This window comes from Jaculus jaculus, chromosome 9 (genome assembly GCF_020740685.1).
Source record: "Jaculus jaculus isolate mJacJac1 chromosome 9, mJacJac1.mat.Y.cur, whole genome shotgun sequence".
Classification (NCBI taxonomy): Eukaryota; Metazoa; Chordata; class Mammalia; order Rodentia; family Dipodidae; genus Jaculus; species Jaculus jaculus.
The window spans coordinates 57341430-57355178 of record NC_059110.1 but is presented as its reverse complement, the minus strand read 5'-3'; the positions used below and the strand labels follow the sequence as shown (position 1 = coordinate 57355178).

The following is a 13749-nucleotide window of genomic DNA, read 5'->3' as shown; positions in this document are numbered from 1 at the left end:
TATTGTATGTTTGTCTGTGAAGAAAATCTTTAGCTTCATGTGATCCCATTAGTTGAGTGACTGTTTAAGATCCTGTGCTACTGGGGTTTTGTTCAGAAAGTCTTTTTTCCATTCCGATATCATGGAATGTTCTTCCTACATTTTCTTCCAATAGGAGCTGGGTTTCTGATCTTAGATTGAGGTCTTTGGTCAATTTGGATTTGAGTGTTATTTTTTTTATTTTAAGTGTTATTTTTTATAAAATATATATTTTTTATAACTTCTATGATTGCAAACCATATCCCATGGAAATTCCCTCCTTCCCCCAATTTCCCCTTTGAAACTCTACTCTTCATTATATTCTCTCCCCCTCTCAATCTGTCTCTCTTTTATTTTGATGTCATGATCTTGTCCTTCTATTATGATGATCTTGTGTAAGTAGTGTCAGACACGGTGAGTTCATGGATATCCAGGCCATTTTGTGTCTGGAGGAGCACATTGTAAGGAGTCCTACCCTTCCTGTGGCTTTTCCATTCTTTCTGCCACCTCTTCCAAGCTGAATGCAGCATGAATGGGAGAGAGAGAAATCACCAGTGAAGATACACACTTCAAGCTTTAAATTTAGCCAATCAGGCCAGGTGAGCCAATGGGTACAATAGTGGTATGTCTGTTATTGGGAAAACCAACTTCCCTCTAATTTGACTGGAGGCCAGCTCCATGGGAGGGAATACATCCATGATACTGAAAACTTACAACAGGGGTAGTCAAGAGCCTGAGCAGTATAACTTCTGCTGCTATCTGGCTAAACATATATACTATGCTCATCAAACTGTCCAGTAAGCACTTCCTTTATTTTATTTTATTTTTTAATTAGTTTTGTAGTCTGCTAATACAGTGAAGTTGGTACCATTCTTAGGCTCATCGATGTCCTACCCCCTCCCCATGGCCCCTCCTTGTTGAGGTATATGTGTCATGCATTGTGGAGTTAGCCCACAGTCATGGGTAGGAGAAATGTCTCTGTGTATCAAGACCCAACATGTGGCTCTGACATTCTTTCTGCCATCTCTTCTGCAAAATTTCCCTGAACCATGTTGGGTTCATTTTTGGTCTGCTTCAGTGATGAGGTGTTGGAAGCCTGTGTCTCTGGATATCTGATTTGGTAGGAGTTGATTGTTCTCTGTATTGATCTCCTTCATCCTTGTGCTGGTACCCAGTTCACCAAGAAAACAACACCCTTGCTTGTTTTGCCAATTATTCTTAGTTTCAGCTGGGGCCTTTTTGAGGTATGATGGGATAGTTCTCTCCTTAGGATTTGCATCTATCTGAAAAAGAGAAGCACATTCTTCAACAGAGAGTAAAGTTAGCACCAGACAAATGGGATAACCCTTATTTTTTTTTTAATAGAGAATTTAATAGGTGTAGGCCCTCTTGTAGCCCATGATTGGTGGTAGCTTGATCATGGAGAGCAGGCTCATGTTTGGATATGGTTCTGACTTGTTTCCCAGATCCAGCTATGGGTCCCATTCCACTGAGGGGATTAGTTAGCCAAATCAAGAACAGTTGGTTTCCCACCATGGCTGTACACAACTATTGCACTTGTGTGAGCATCACAACAGGTTATTTGCTGCTAAGTAGGTTAGACCATGAGTTGCTTGGACAGATATTGGTCATTTTCCCCCAGTCATCCTTGTAGCATCTTCTGGCAGTAGATGCACTGATTGTCTGGGCACTGACTCTCTTTCAGTTTCCAGCCATGTCATTTCATTTTATGTGACAACCACATATGGTGTCTTCAGCAGTAAGGTCTTACCACTAACTTTTGGTGGTTCATCAAGTACTCTGGCAGTATTCTGTCTTTCTTTTAGGAAACCTTGTAGATATCTCTGATAAAAAGCTCATTGTGGATGATAGCCATATGCTGGTATTGGGAGTTACACATCAGTGCCCACTAAGAGAAGCACTTCTTTTAATGTTTATACCCATATATTAATACTACTCTCACTTTTTCATTAGATAACTTTCTCTTTTCAAATAGCAGTGACCTTGGGATGACTCAGATGGCATCACAGGACTGAGGAAAGGTGACACAGGAGTGCTCTGCACTGTAATATCTCTGTAACACTTTCCCAGGCTCAGAGTCCATTGCAGAAGATGTGGCAGAAAAAAAATATTTTTATTTGTTATGGTCATACTTAGTGTTTAAATAACATATGTTGGTACCATCTTTTCCCTCATCCCTGCCCATTTTAAAACGGGACCCTCCTCATTGGGGATGCAGGTCATCCCCATGGGGATTGTGGATTGTGCACTGTGGGGGCAGCAGTCAGTTATGGGGGAGAGGCAGTGTCTCTTATGCATAATGTCTCAACTTGTGGCTCTAACAATTTTTCTGCCCCCTCTTCTGAAAAATTTCCTGAGATATGTTCGGTGCATTTTAAATCTACTCCAGTGTTTGGCTCTTAGGAGCCTCTCTCTGGATCTCTGCTTTGGTTGGTGTTGGGTGCCCTCAGTGTCTATCTCCTTCACCCTTGTGCTGACATAAGGTTCACTGAAAAAGCAACACTTTTGCTCATTTCCCCAGTGCTTCTGTGGTTTCATCTAGGGCAGGTCTGAAGTGCAATGGGTTGTTTATCTCCTCAGGTCCTGCTCCCATTTGAAAAAAGAGAAACAGATTCTCCAACAGAGTGAAGACAGCACTTGTTAAATGGATAAGCATTATTAGTTTAGAGAGAATTTAATGGGCATAGTCCCTAGGGGAGCACCTGAAAAGAAATGCCCTGGAGAGGGTGAGAAGAAGCATAATCTTAAATTTCTCCTTTTTCTTTTCCTTTGTTACTGACTTGTAACTCCCAGTACCAGGATGCAGTTAACACCCACAATGAGCTGTTGATTAGAGGCACCCACAAGGTTTCCCAAAAGAAGACAGACTTCTGTCAGAGCACTTGATTACCCCCCAGAGGTTAATGGTAAGACCCTACTGCCAAAGACATCATATAGTGTAGGTAGGGAACATGGAGAGACTTGGATGGAATCTGGAAGAGAGCCAGTGCCCAGACAGTCCATCTAGTGTCAGAAAGTGCTACATGAGTAACTGTGGGAAAGTGGCCAACATCTGTAGGAGCAACTTGAGGCCTAAACTACTCAGAAGCAAAAAACCTATGTGTTGCTCACACAAGTTCAATAGTGGCACATACCCATGGTATGTAACCAACTCCTCTTGGACTGGCTAACAGATCCACTCAGTGGAAAGGAACCCATATCTGTAACTGGGAAACAAGTAAGAATCATATTCAGATAATGATTTTGCTCTCTAATGTCAAACTCTCACTAACCTTGGGCTTTAAGAAAACATTTTTATTAAGGTAAAATTCAAACTGTGTCGCTCTTTTTCATGAGCAGAGTCAAAGGTCTACAGGAATTATATTCTCAGGCATCAAAAGTCTCAGTGTGGTCTTGACATGGACCACGGGATATTTAAATTTAAATAGACTATCACAATTCTTTCATTACCATGTGAGTTAAGGAAGATTACATTTTTTTTTTTAATAGTAGGACATGCATTTAAATTGTAGTCAGGCCCAACAGTAATTCATTATCTCATTCAATGGTTCATTGGTTGCCTCACTCCTTAACCAGAAAAAGCATCATCAGAGATCCAGGCTGCATGTGTCATCAGGAGCAACTTACTATACAAAGCTGAGGTGTACATCCACCACATAGAGTTAAGCCAGGATGATCTAGCTACTGTCAAGTGCCTGTCTTTAGAAATGAAGCCACAACATTTTTTGAGTGAACCTGCTCTTGTATCTTCACTTTATCTTTATTTGTACTTGTCTGGGTATATCTCTCAACTATGATCAGCCTCGACAATAGAAGAGAAAAGTTATTTTTGTGGAGGGGATATTGGGGAAAATTTAAGGAAGAGCAGGGGCTGAAATTGGCTTATAAATAAACATGCAACATCTCCACTCCTCTTAAGTAGTTATGCTCTTCTCCTTTATCTCCATTTTTGGATTTGTATTTATACACACAGGCTTTGATTTTGTTCTGTCAGCTTCCTCTGTACAGGTTATGTTTGTTGCTCTGACTATAAATCCAGTGACTCAGTTCTTTCCTCTAGTCTATGTGCACAGTTCAGAGTTCTAGTCTAGCCACAAAATGTACTAGAAAATCACAATAAATAAGATGGCTTCAAGTACACAATGGGTTCACTTTTTCACACCTGATCCCAAACACTGAAAACATTTTGTTCAAGCATTGTACAAGTTAATATAGAAAATAGTCATCAAACTCTGGAAATGATTCTGCCTCATTTTGCCTCAGCATCAGAGCCCCTGGCAAGATGTTTTATCAAGTATAACCAAAAGAACTAAAGAAGTCCAGTTTTCAGAAAATTTTCTAGACAGAATGTATTATGCTCATATGGGAACCCCATATCTTGATAAGAACTCAACTCTCTCAAAATGTTTCTTTTATAGTTTTCTGTATCAAATACATATGACTTCTCACTGGTTCCTTTGTTCAAGATATTTACACAAGGAACATCTTTAAACATTATGTGGCACCGTGCAATGACATATCCCAAGAATTTAGATGGACACTTAATTGTTATATGAGAACACATATTTTACATTACTTAATTGTAAATATAATATGAAGAAATTTCTAGCACTCACCTGTACATAATGATGCATTTAAAGGTACTTTCATGATTTCCACTTTGTATTTTCCTAGACAATTAAGCCAAATTTACATACTCATTACTTTTATAAATCAATGCTTGTTGCTTTTATAAATCAGGAATCAGAATTCCCAGTAAATGCGTGATTTTTACAACTCCATGCAAAGAACATAGCAGAAATTTGTGTCAGGTCTATAGACACCCATCTATTATGAGAACCCAAGAGGCATTACTAAGATATAGAATATGTGTGTTCAAAGATCAACCTCTGAACATATGTCCTATTTACTCATTCAATGTGCTTAATATGTGATACCCAAACAAAAGTGCTTATGAACTCAAGTGAGACAGTTAATCACCTCACCAAGCAAAATAAAAATAGCATTAGTATGATATGAATATGCATTCTGTGCTTTAATGAAACCAGTATATATTTCCAGGTTAAATCATTTCATATAGTTTCAATGTTTGGTAGAAGGAATTTTTCAAAAATCAGCCTCATAAGCTGCTCTCAGTTAATGGGGGGAAATAATCTTGAATAAAGTGAACCTTTACTATCCAAGCTCTCCCTGATTGACACATCAAAGGACTTATGTGGTCTTGTACTAACAATAATTTCATTTAGGTGAACATCAAGTATATGGCAAATAATTGAAATATGAATGTGAATGAAAGTATCTTTTTAAGATATAAGTCAGGTAAATAGCAAATATTTCACCTGAAGACTCATAATATGATGTAGTTTTCTAAATTCAATTATGTTTAGAAACCCAGGACCAAATGAACTCCATACTGTCCTTATTTTTTTACCTACTTATTTGTTTATTTATTTTTGTTTTTTGAGATGGTGGGGGGGTGTCCCACTGTAGCACAGGCTTACTTGGCATTCACTATGTAGTCTCAGTGGCCTCAAATTCAATGGTGATCCTTTTACCTCTACCTCCCAAGTGCTAGGATTGAAGGTGTGTGCCACCACACCTAGCTTTTACCATGTGTTTTGCCTAGATGTTCCCACAAAGAAAATTCACTGGATGTATATGATTAATGTAAGTGTGTTTTAAGGAGTAAAACTATGGTTTCTAAGATCAGAAATATATACAAAATATTAAGAAATAGTACCATCCCCTTTATATTTCCTTTCTAGCTTACTGGCCTATATTACTGAGTTTTCTTCCTACTCACACAGAAAGGAAATAGAAAGGGAGGGATGGGGACTTAATAGGATTGTATTGTATATTTGTAAGTAGAGAAACAGATTATTTGGGGTGCAAAGGCCTAAGTGTGGTCAGGGGAAGAGATTGAGTAAAGAAAAGTAGAGGGAAGGCTAATCAAATTTTAAGAGTATATAAATAAGCCATATGAAAACCTACTTTTTGGGGCAATGGAACACACAGGAGCCATAGATTTTTATTCGAAAATTTTCAGTGCCAGGGATATGATACCTTCCAGTGAGTTGTTGGCCAGGGAGGTCCATGATGTCCCCAAAACATTACAATCCATTGCCAAGGTCCTTGGTTTCCCACTAGGAATAGAGGGTAAAACCCTTATGCTGAAGACTTTATGTGTTTGGACTGCAAGGTAACTGAGAAACCCTGCTGGAGCTGAGCTGAAAACCTCCTCCATGTAAACCAGCTGACAGAAAGCTGGAAAAAGCCATGTTGCATGTAGTTCAATGGGAGAGAGAGAAAAACCACTGGTGAAGATACCCAACAGTGGAAACTGCAAGCCTTATATTTGGCCAGCTAGGCCAAATGAGCCAACAGGTGCAATTGTGGCACATTTGTTATGGGGGAAACCTACTGCCCTCTAATTTGACTAGAGGCCCGCTCCATGGGAGGGAATACATCTGTGATACTGAAAACTACAGCAGGGGTAGTCATGAGCCCTAGGGGTGTAATGTCTGCTGCTGTCTGGCTTATTGTATATATAATGCTCACCAAACTGCCCAGTAAGCACTTCTCTTAATGTTCATACCCATATATTAATTTTTTTCTCACTTTTGGTTAGAGAACCTTCTCTTTTCAGATGGCTGTGACCTTGAGATGACTCAAAAGGCACCATGGTGCTGAGAAGAAATGACAGAGGAGTACTCAGCACTGAAATACCTCAATCACAACTTCCATGACTTAGGGTCCATTGCAGAAGTGCTGTCAGAAAAAATGTAAGAGCCACAGGAAGGGTACAACTCCTTACGATGTGCTCCTCCAGACACAAAATGGTCTGAATATCCATGATCTCACAGTGACAGACACTAACTATACAAGAGCATCATAATAGCAAGATCATAACATCAAAATAAAAGAGAGACTAATTGAGTGGGGGAGGGGATATGATGAAGAGTGGAGTTTCAAAGGGGAAAGTGGGGTGGGGAGGGAGGGAATTACCTTGGGATATTGTTTACAATTATGGAAGTTAATAATAATAATAATAAAATAACACTATCAGAATGGCCTATCCTACAATCACAAAGATGACTAAAGTTATCAGTTTATTTCTCAGTCATGTTAAATGCATAGTGGGGTAGAATCACTTAATAGAACTCCCTTCCAGGTAGAAATACTTTGACCCACTCTTACACTGGCGTAACTCTTGGCTATTACACATAGAATGTGTTCTCTCAAATCAACTTAGGAAGAAAAGAGGACTTTGAATGTCCTCATGCTTAGAATTAAATACATAGTTTAGTGGAGAAACCATCTTAAATCACTTCTACTTACTAGCAAGACTGAAATAGCAAAGATGCAGACAAACATAGAGAAATAACTTAGAAATCTGTGATGGCCACTGGCTTAGCAGTAACCACACTCCTCTTCTAACAAGGCATCCAGCAATCTGTTAGCAACGCAGGACCCTCACCATCAGGTAAGTGCACATATTTCAGACAATGGGGTAAGTCTCTGCTCCCTAGAAACATTTTTTGTGGTTAATTTCTATTCAAATGTGCTGTAGGCTTTATGAAAGATTGGGGGACAGTGAGTTGATCCAGCCTGGATTGATATTGGGTGCATGCATAGTAAGACAAATTGTGTTCTCTAAGTGGACTTTAAGGAAGACCTTAATTTGCTGCCTTATGACTATGTATAATGAGAGTACATGTGGTTAAAATCAGATGCCTTGGGGAAAGGATATAGGTAGTATATAAAAGCTTGGGTAACCCATGACTTTTAAAATTAAAAAAAACAAAACATAACTACTCAAACTAATAACTATCTTGTCACTAACAACTAGATCTTCCTTTACCTAGTCCTCATACAAAGAAGTCTGAAACAATACAGACACACACACACATTCTCACATTCTCACTTGGGTAGCACCCTGTGTCTATTCTCACTCAGATGACCTACTGTCTCTCTGCAGAATGGTTGAATGTGTACTTTTATTTCCCCTCTCATGAAGTTTCTTGCTATTTCATGATTTGTGTGTGCCTTTTTTTAGTTCTTTCAGTAGGATACCAAGAACCTGGAAACATGCAAACAGAGACCTCTTAATATTAATTTAAAGGAACTTAGAAATAACTTTTGCTAAAATTTTGCCACAATGTAACTACAGCTTGGGGTTTATCATTCTTAATATGTTTCCTTAAGGGGTTATATTATCAGCCTATCTTAAAGTCTTGTTCCAAACTACGAAAAGGTATGCAGATCTGTGGTCACCTGTGATGTTAACAAGATCAACAGGTCATATTAGTAAACACCTTTATGATAAGAAATTGAAAAGCCCCCCAAACAATGGTGAGCCACTTATGTTTTCTTTTGGGAGCCACTGCTAATCCTAAACTTTCTCATTACTGACAATAGTTTTTTTAATTGACATGTTTTAAATTATGTTTAAACTCTGAGAACTCTATTGTTTTTGTACCTTCCTGCTTTTGTCAAGATGATTTTAACTTAAAACCTACTATATTTTCTAAGACAAACATAAATTAAATTACTAAGTATCATAAGACCGATAAAATGACTATTTCGTTGTGGCGTAGATTATTTTCTAGATGACAAATGTGAGTATCTGTTGTTATGAATTACAAATGCAGAAGGAGCCTCTGGTCATTATTTGTTTGTCTAGTTGAGTTCCAGAGTAAAATGGCATTTGCTTTCTAGCCATCCTTCCTTCTCAAGTATTACTTATATGGAAAATTTTTCTTGTATTTTAACGTTTTGTTTGATATTTTTGATACTTTGCATATTCTGTTTGCTTTTTTTTTATTGGTTTTACAAGGTAGGGTCTCACTCTAGCTGTGGCTGACTTGACATTCACTTTGTAGTCTCAGGGTGTCCTCAAACTCATGGTGATCCTCCTTCCTCTGCCTCCCACGTGCTAGGATTAAAAGTGTGCACTACCATGCCTGGCCATATTCAATTTTTTTTCTCTAGTATTGGGAGACCCTCATGGAGGTTCTCAGAAACTTCAGAAATAGAACAAATTATAATTGAAAGATTCTAACAGCCATTATTCCTTCATCACATGCCAAGTTATTTTTATAGTTTTACATAAGCTATTTTATTGACCACTATAAGAAAACACAGAGGTGGATATAAAAGGGAATTTGAATAATCCAGTTATGTCACATAGCTCATATATATGGTGAGAGCTTTCATTTCAATATGAATCCTTTGCTTCTGTTTTAACAGCACTTGGATAGACAAGCTTTCTCTGATCTTTAAGGCAGGAGGTAGCTTTGCAACTGGAAGATGGGTGTCAACATTAGGTTACTCCTTCTCAGGTAGAATGAGGTATAAAAGAAAGATCCATGGGAGCCAGAGAAATACCTCCCTGGACTGTACTGCTAGCAAAAAACATGAAAGACTTTTAGAACAAAGGGAGTGAGAATTTGTGAGTTTCCTTAAATAAATAGTGAGAAAAGTGGCAGTAGAAGACCCCAATAGCTAGACTATCTGGATTCCATAAAGGCCAGGATGACATGGATGTCATGGGCCTAATGAACAGGAAGAATACTTGTCTAATGGTTACTCCTATACTAAAAGTAATAATGGAGCTTCTAAGCAGAAAGAGAAACTGTGAAAAGCCAGAATGAAGGCAGGGTCTATAGTTATGAATACCTATTTGTGACCAGGATGTGAACTCCTGAAATTCTGGTTTAGAAGCAGTGACCATTTGGGCCATAAAAGAGCAGAGCAGTAGCATGTGTGGTAATTAGTGAAACCTTTCCTTTGGAAGGTCTTAGTGAGTAAAGCACAAATTAATATCTGGGATGTCAGTTCCTTTTTAGCCTTGTCGTGTTTTGACTGGAACATGGGAAAAAAGAAACAGAGATATAAAGCCAAATCTATATAATGCCTATTTTTCAACTCTCCACCTCAACAAATATCATTTTAATTTTACTCTTGTGGGAGGTTGCAACGAAGACTCCAACAGGACACAGTAGAATTTTTTACACTATGAAATCATGGTCTGATCCAGGAAGACAGTGAACTACACAAAAAAAAAAACTCTCTTCAAAAGTAGTATATATATATATATATATATATATATATATGCACATATACATTTGTACCTTGATGAGATAGCTGGAAAAATGGTCTCCACTGAAATTTTCACCCAGAATCCCTACAGGTAACCTTTCCTGTGTTACTTAGTTTTGGGATAGTAAAAAATCTTAGACAGTAGTAAGTGTGCCAGTAGAAGAGGAGGAAGTTGAATGTTTTTTTTATATCATTATCTTTGAATGCACTCACATCATGTTATTTCTATGTCTCTTTGATGACTCAGGAGACCCTCACCTGAAATGAGGGGTGGGATCTTTTCACTCAAAGGAGAGTATCAAAGATGACCATGTGGGTTATTGAACTCTTGTGCCTTGTATCACAAAGCAAATCCTGACAGCCTGGAAATGTGAAAGGAACACTTGAAATACTCTCTTGTTCCTTTTCAGCCCTGAATAGCTCTGGAGCACCCACACTTGTGTTGGACCTTCTCTCCTTCCATGGTAGGGGAATCCATGATGCTAAGTGCAGAAGTCTTGGAGACAAAGATTTCATTCTTTCTTATCTTATTTGTATTGTTTAACTGAGAGAGAGGAAGGGAGAGAAAGAATGGGTGTGCCAGGGCCTCTAGCTACTGCAAATGAACTCCAGTTGCATGCACCACCATGTGCATCTGGCTTATATGGATTCTGTGGAGTTGAACCTAGGTCCTTAGGTTTCAGAAGCAATCTCCTTAATTGCTAAGCTTTCTCTCCAGTCCAAAGGTTTTATTCTTGATTATGGGCTATATAGACTCAACTTTTCTGAGACATTATTTTCTCATCATTTGAAAAGGGCATAAAGAAATCTTTTTGAAATGTGTCAGAGTATGTTGAAAATCATTGCTAGGGGGCTGAAGAGATGGCATAGCAGTTAATGTGCTTGCTTCAGAAGCCTAAGCATCCAGGTTTTTTTTCCCCAGCATCCACTTAAGCCAGATGTGCATGGTGGTGCCTGCATCTGGAGTTCATTTGCAGTGGTTAGAGACCCTGGTGCATCCACTCTTTCCCTTTCCCTTTCTCTCTCTCTCTCTCTCTCCCTGTGTAATAAGTTTTTTCAAAGTAAAAGAGAAAATCATTTCTGTGTTGGGCTGGAGAGATGGATTAGTGGTTAAGGCACATGCCTGCAAAGCCTAAGAATCCAGGTTCGAATCTCCAGGTCCCACATAAGCCAGATGCACATGGTGGTGCATGTGTCTGGAGTTTGTTTGCAGTGGCTGGAAGCCCTGGCACACCCATTCTCTCTCTCTCTCTCTCTCTCTCTCTCTCTCTCTCTCTCTCTGTAATAAATAAATAAAAATAAATATTTTAAAAAATTATTTCTGTGTGTCTAAGGTTTGGCACTGTGTTGGATGCATAAAATACCTTAAATAAAAGTGAATTTGCTTACTGGATATGTATCCAGGTCCTTCTTTTTTTTAATGTTATGTTCTTATTTATTGAGAGATACCTGGTGGAGAGTCATCAGGTATGCCCGCATGGCACATTGTGATGAAGCTGATCTAACTGGTTTCCGATTTCTGTTTTGTGCCCAGAACATTACATTCATGCAATAGTGGCAGGAAGCACTGAGGTTCTTAAATCTGTCCTCTTCATAAAAGCAATGTAATGCCAGAAGCATTCAGCTGGAGTCTTTTTCTACTGTTTCTGGATATATGATGTTCTAATGTTAGGAAATCAAGCCCAAGTCTAGGAAATTTAAACATTATTTGTGACATACAAAACTCCTGTGTGTGTGTGTGTATATATATATATATATATATATATATATATATATATATATATATATATATATATATATATATGTTGGTTATACCGTTTTGTTCCCCCCCACCATTTTTGAGTTGAAATTCTCTATGATTTGTAGTTGTGGTTATGTTGTAGTTGTGTAGTTGTAGTCATGGTAGAGGCAGTAGTAAGTGGAGGAGGAATCGTCGTCTGTTGGGTGACAGTGTGTCCAAACCCTTGGTACTGATCCATCGGTGAAGGTGACATAGAAGATGTAGCAGAAATCGCATCCTGTGACGATGATGACAACAAGCTTGTATGCTCATTTTGGTCTTGATCCTCAGGAAAAAACTTCTTGCAAGGACGCCCTCTCACTGTCCTTCCTATATGCCTTACTTGTTCAGAAATGTCATCCCTGATATCTGAGACGTCCCATATAGCAAGGAAAGAATCAAAGTACGAACCCTCTTCGGCCTCTTGCACATACGGTTTGTATGAAAACGTGTAATGGTGAGCCACAGCGGCAAAGAACATTTCAATACAAATAATGAAATCTTGGAGTCCTGTGGCCACAGCTTCCAAACTTTGCCATTCCCAGGTATGTTTGTCAGAAATAACACCGACTTTTACCAACAATGCAATGACTACTGCTTGCCAAAAAGATACAAAAACTACCAGCTTTACACAGAGAAACTTGCCAACCGGCTGTATGGGACTCAGCTCCTCCTTTAGCGCCTTGTAGAACAGCAGCAGGCAGTACATGGCGAACAATTGTGACAAGTTATTTACTATGATCAAGTAAGTCCAAGCATTTGAGAAACTAAAGTTTCCTTCATCATACACACCAAGTAACTCACAAATGAGAGCAGTTATGGTGGTAAATGGTCTGACTACTATATATTGTAATACACCCAGTTTACATCTAAATAGCAAGAACTCTCCCATGGCCCAGGCGGGGAGTCAGCACAGAGGAGGGTAATGCTTCTGCTGGTCTTTGGCCTCAAGGATTAATATCAGATTCGGGTAGCGGCTAGTTAGGTAATTGGTAAGGAATATCATGAAGTTGTAAATGACGTATGCTTCATAACACTCTCGGCAGGTGTCCACATATATTGCAATCTTGGGATATTTCAAAGCTACCCAACTATCCAAACTGTATATGGGAACCATCCACAGAATCCTTATTATTGGTTTTTGTAGCTCAGGCTGTGTGTAATGTACTAAGTGCTGTAATATCACCCACAGTGATATGGGAATCGTCAAGAGCATAAAGATGCCTGCAATAAACTACGCTTGTGTGTGTATTTCAACCTCCAACTTTTATATTTCCCACACGCTTATAGGAACCACAACCATTACGCACAACAGGTAGAGGACCACAACTAAAGGTCGAATCCACCGTCTCCAATTGTCCCAGGTACATGCGCACGGCATTTTTCCACATCGATCAGCTAAAAAAAAAAAAAAAAAAAAAAAAAAAAAACACCCATGGAAGATAGCCAGAGGGGGTGTCTGCTTGGTGAGAGAGGGGTTCTGGTCTCCCGACTGGCATACTACGGAGGCAGATCTAGCCACAGCTGGCACCGCTGCCTCCAGCGGCGCTGCGCAGCCGGACGCCGCCCGCGGGGCCGCTCAGGATGCTGCCGGGCCGAGCCGCATCCTCCCCGAGCCGCCCGCATCCGCGCGGGCCGCGATCGCCGCCGCAGGGCCCTCACCCGGGCACAGCGCTGTCCGGGCACCGGCCTCGGGCGTCCCCGACGCTGGGGTCGCGCGACCCGGCTCGACGCTCGCTCTCCTCGGCAGGCGGCGACCTCCGCGTCCCTCCGGCATCCGCCGACTGTCTCCGCGCCGCGGCTTCCTCTCTCACTCTCTTGGCCGGGGG

The 13749-nt window shown here is 39.8% G+C and overlaps 1 pseudogene; it reads right to left on the bottom strand.

Moving 5' to 3' along the window:
• Window positions 1-11993: 11993 nt before the first annotated feature.
• On the bottom strand, window positions 11994-13313 carry LOC101608520 (annotated as a pseudogene).
• Window positions 13314-13749: the final 436 nt, after the last annotated feature.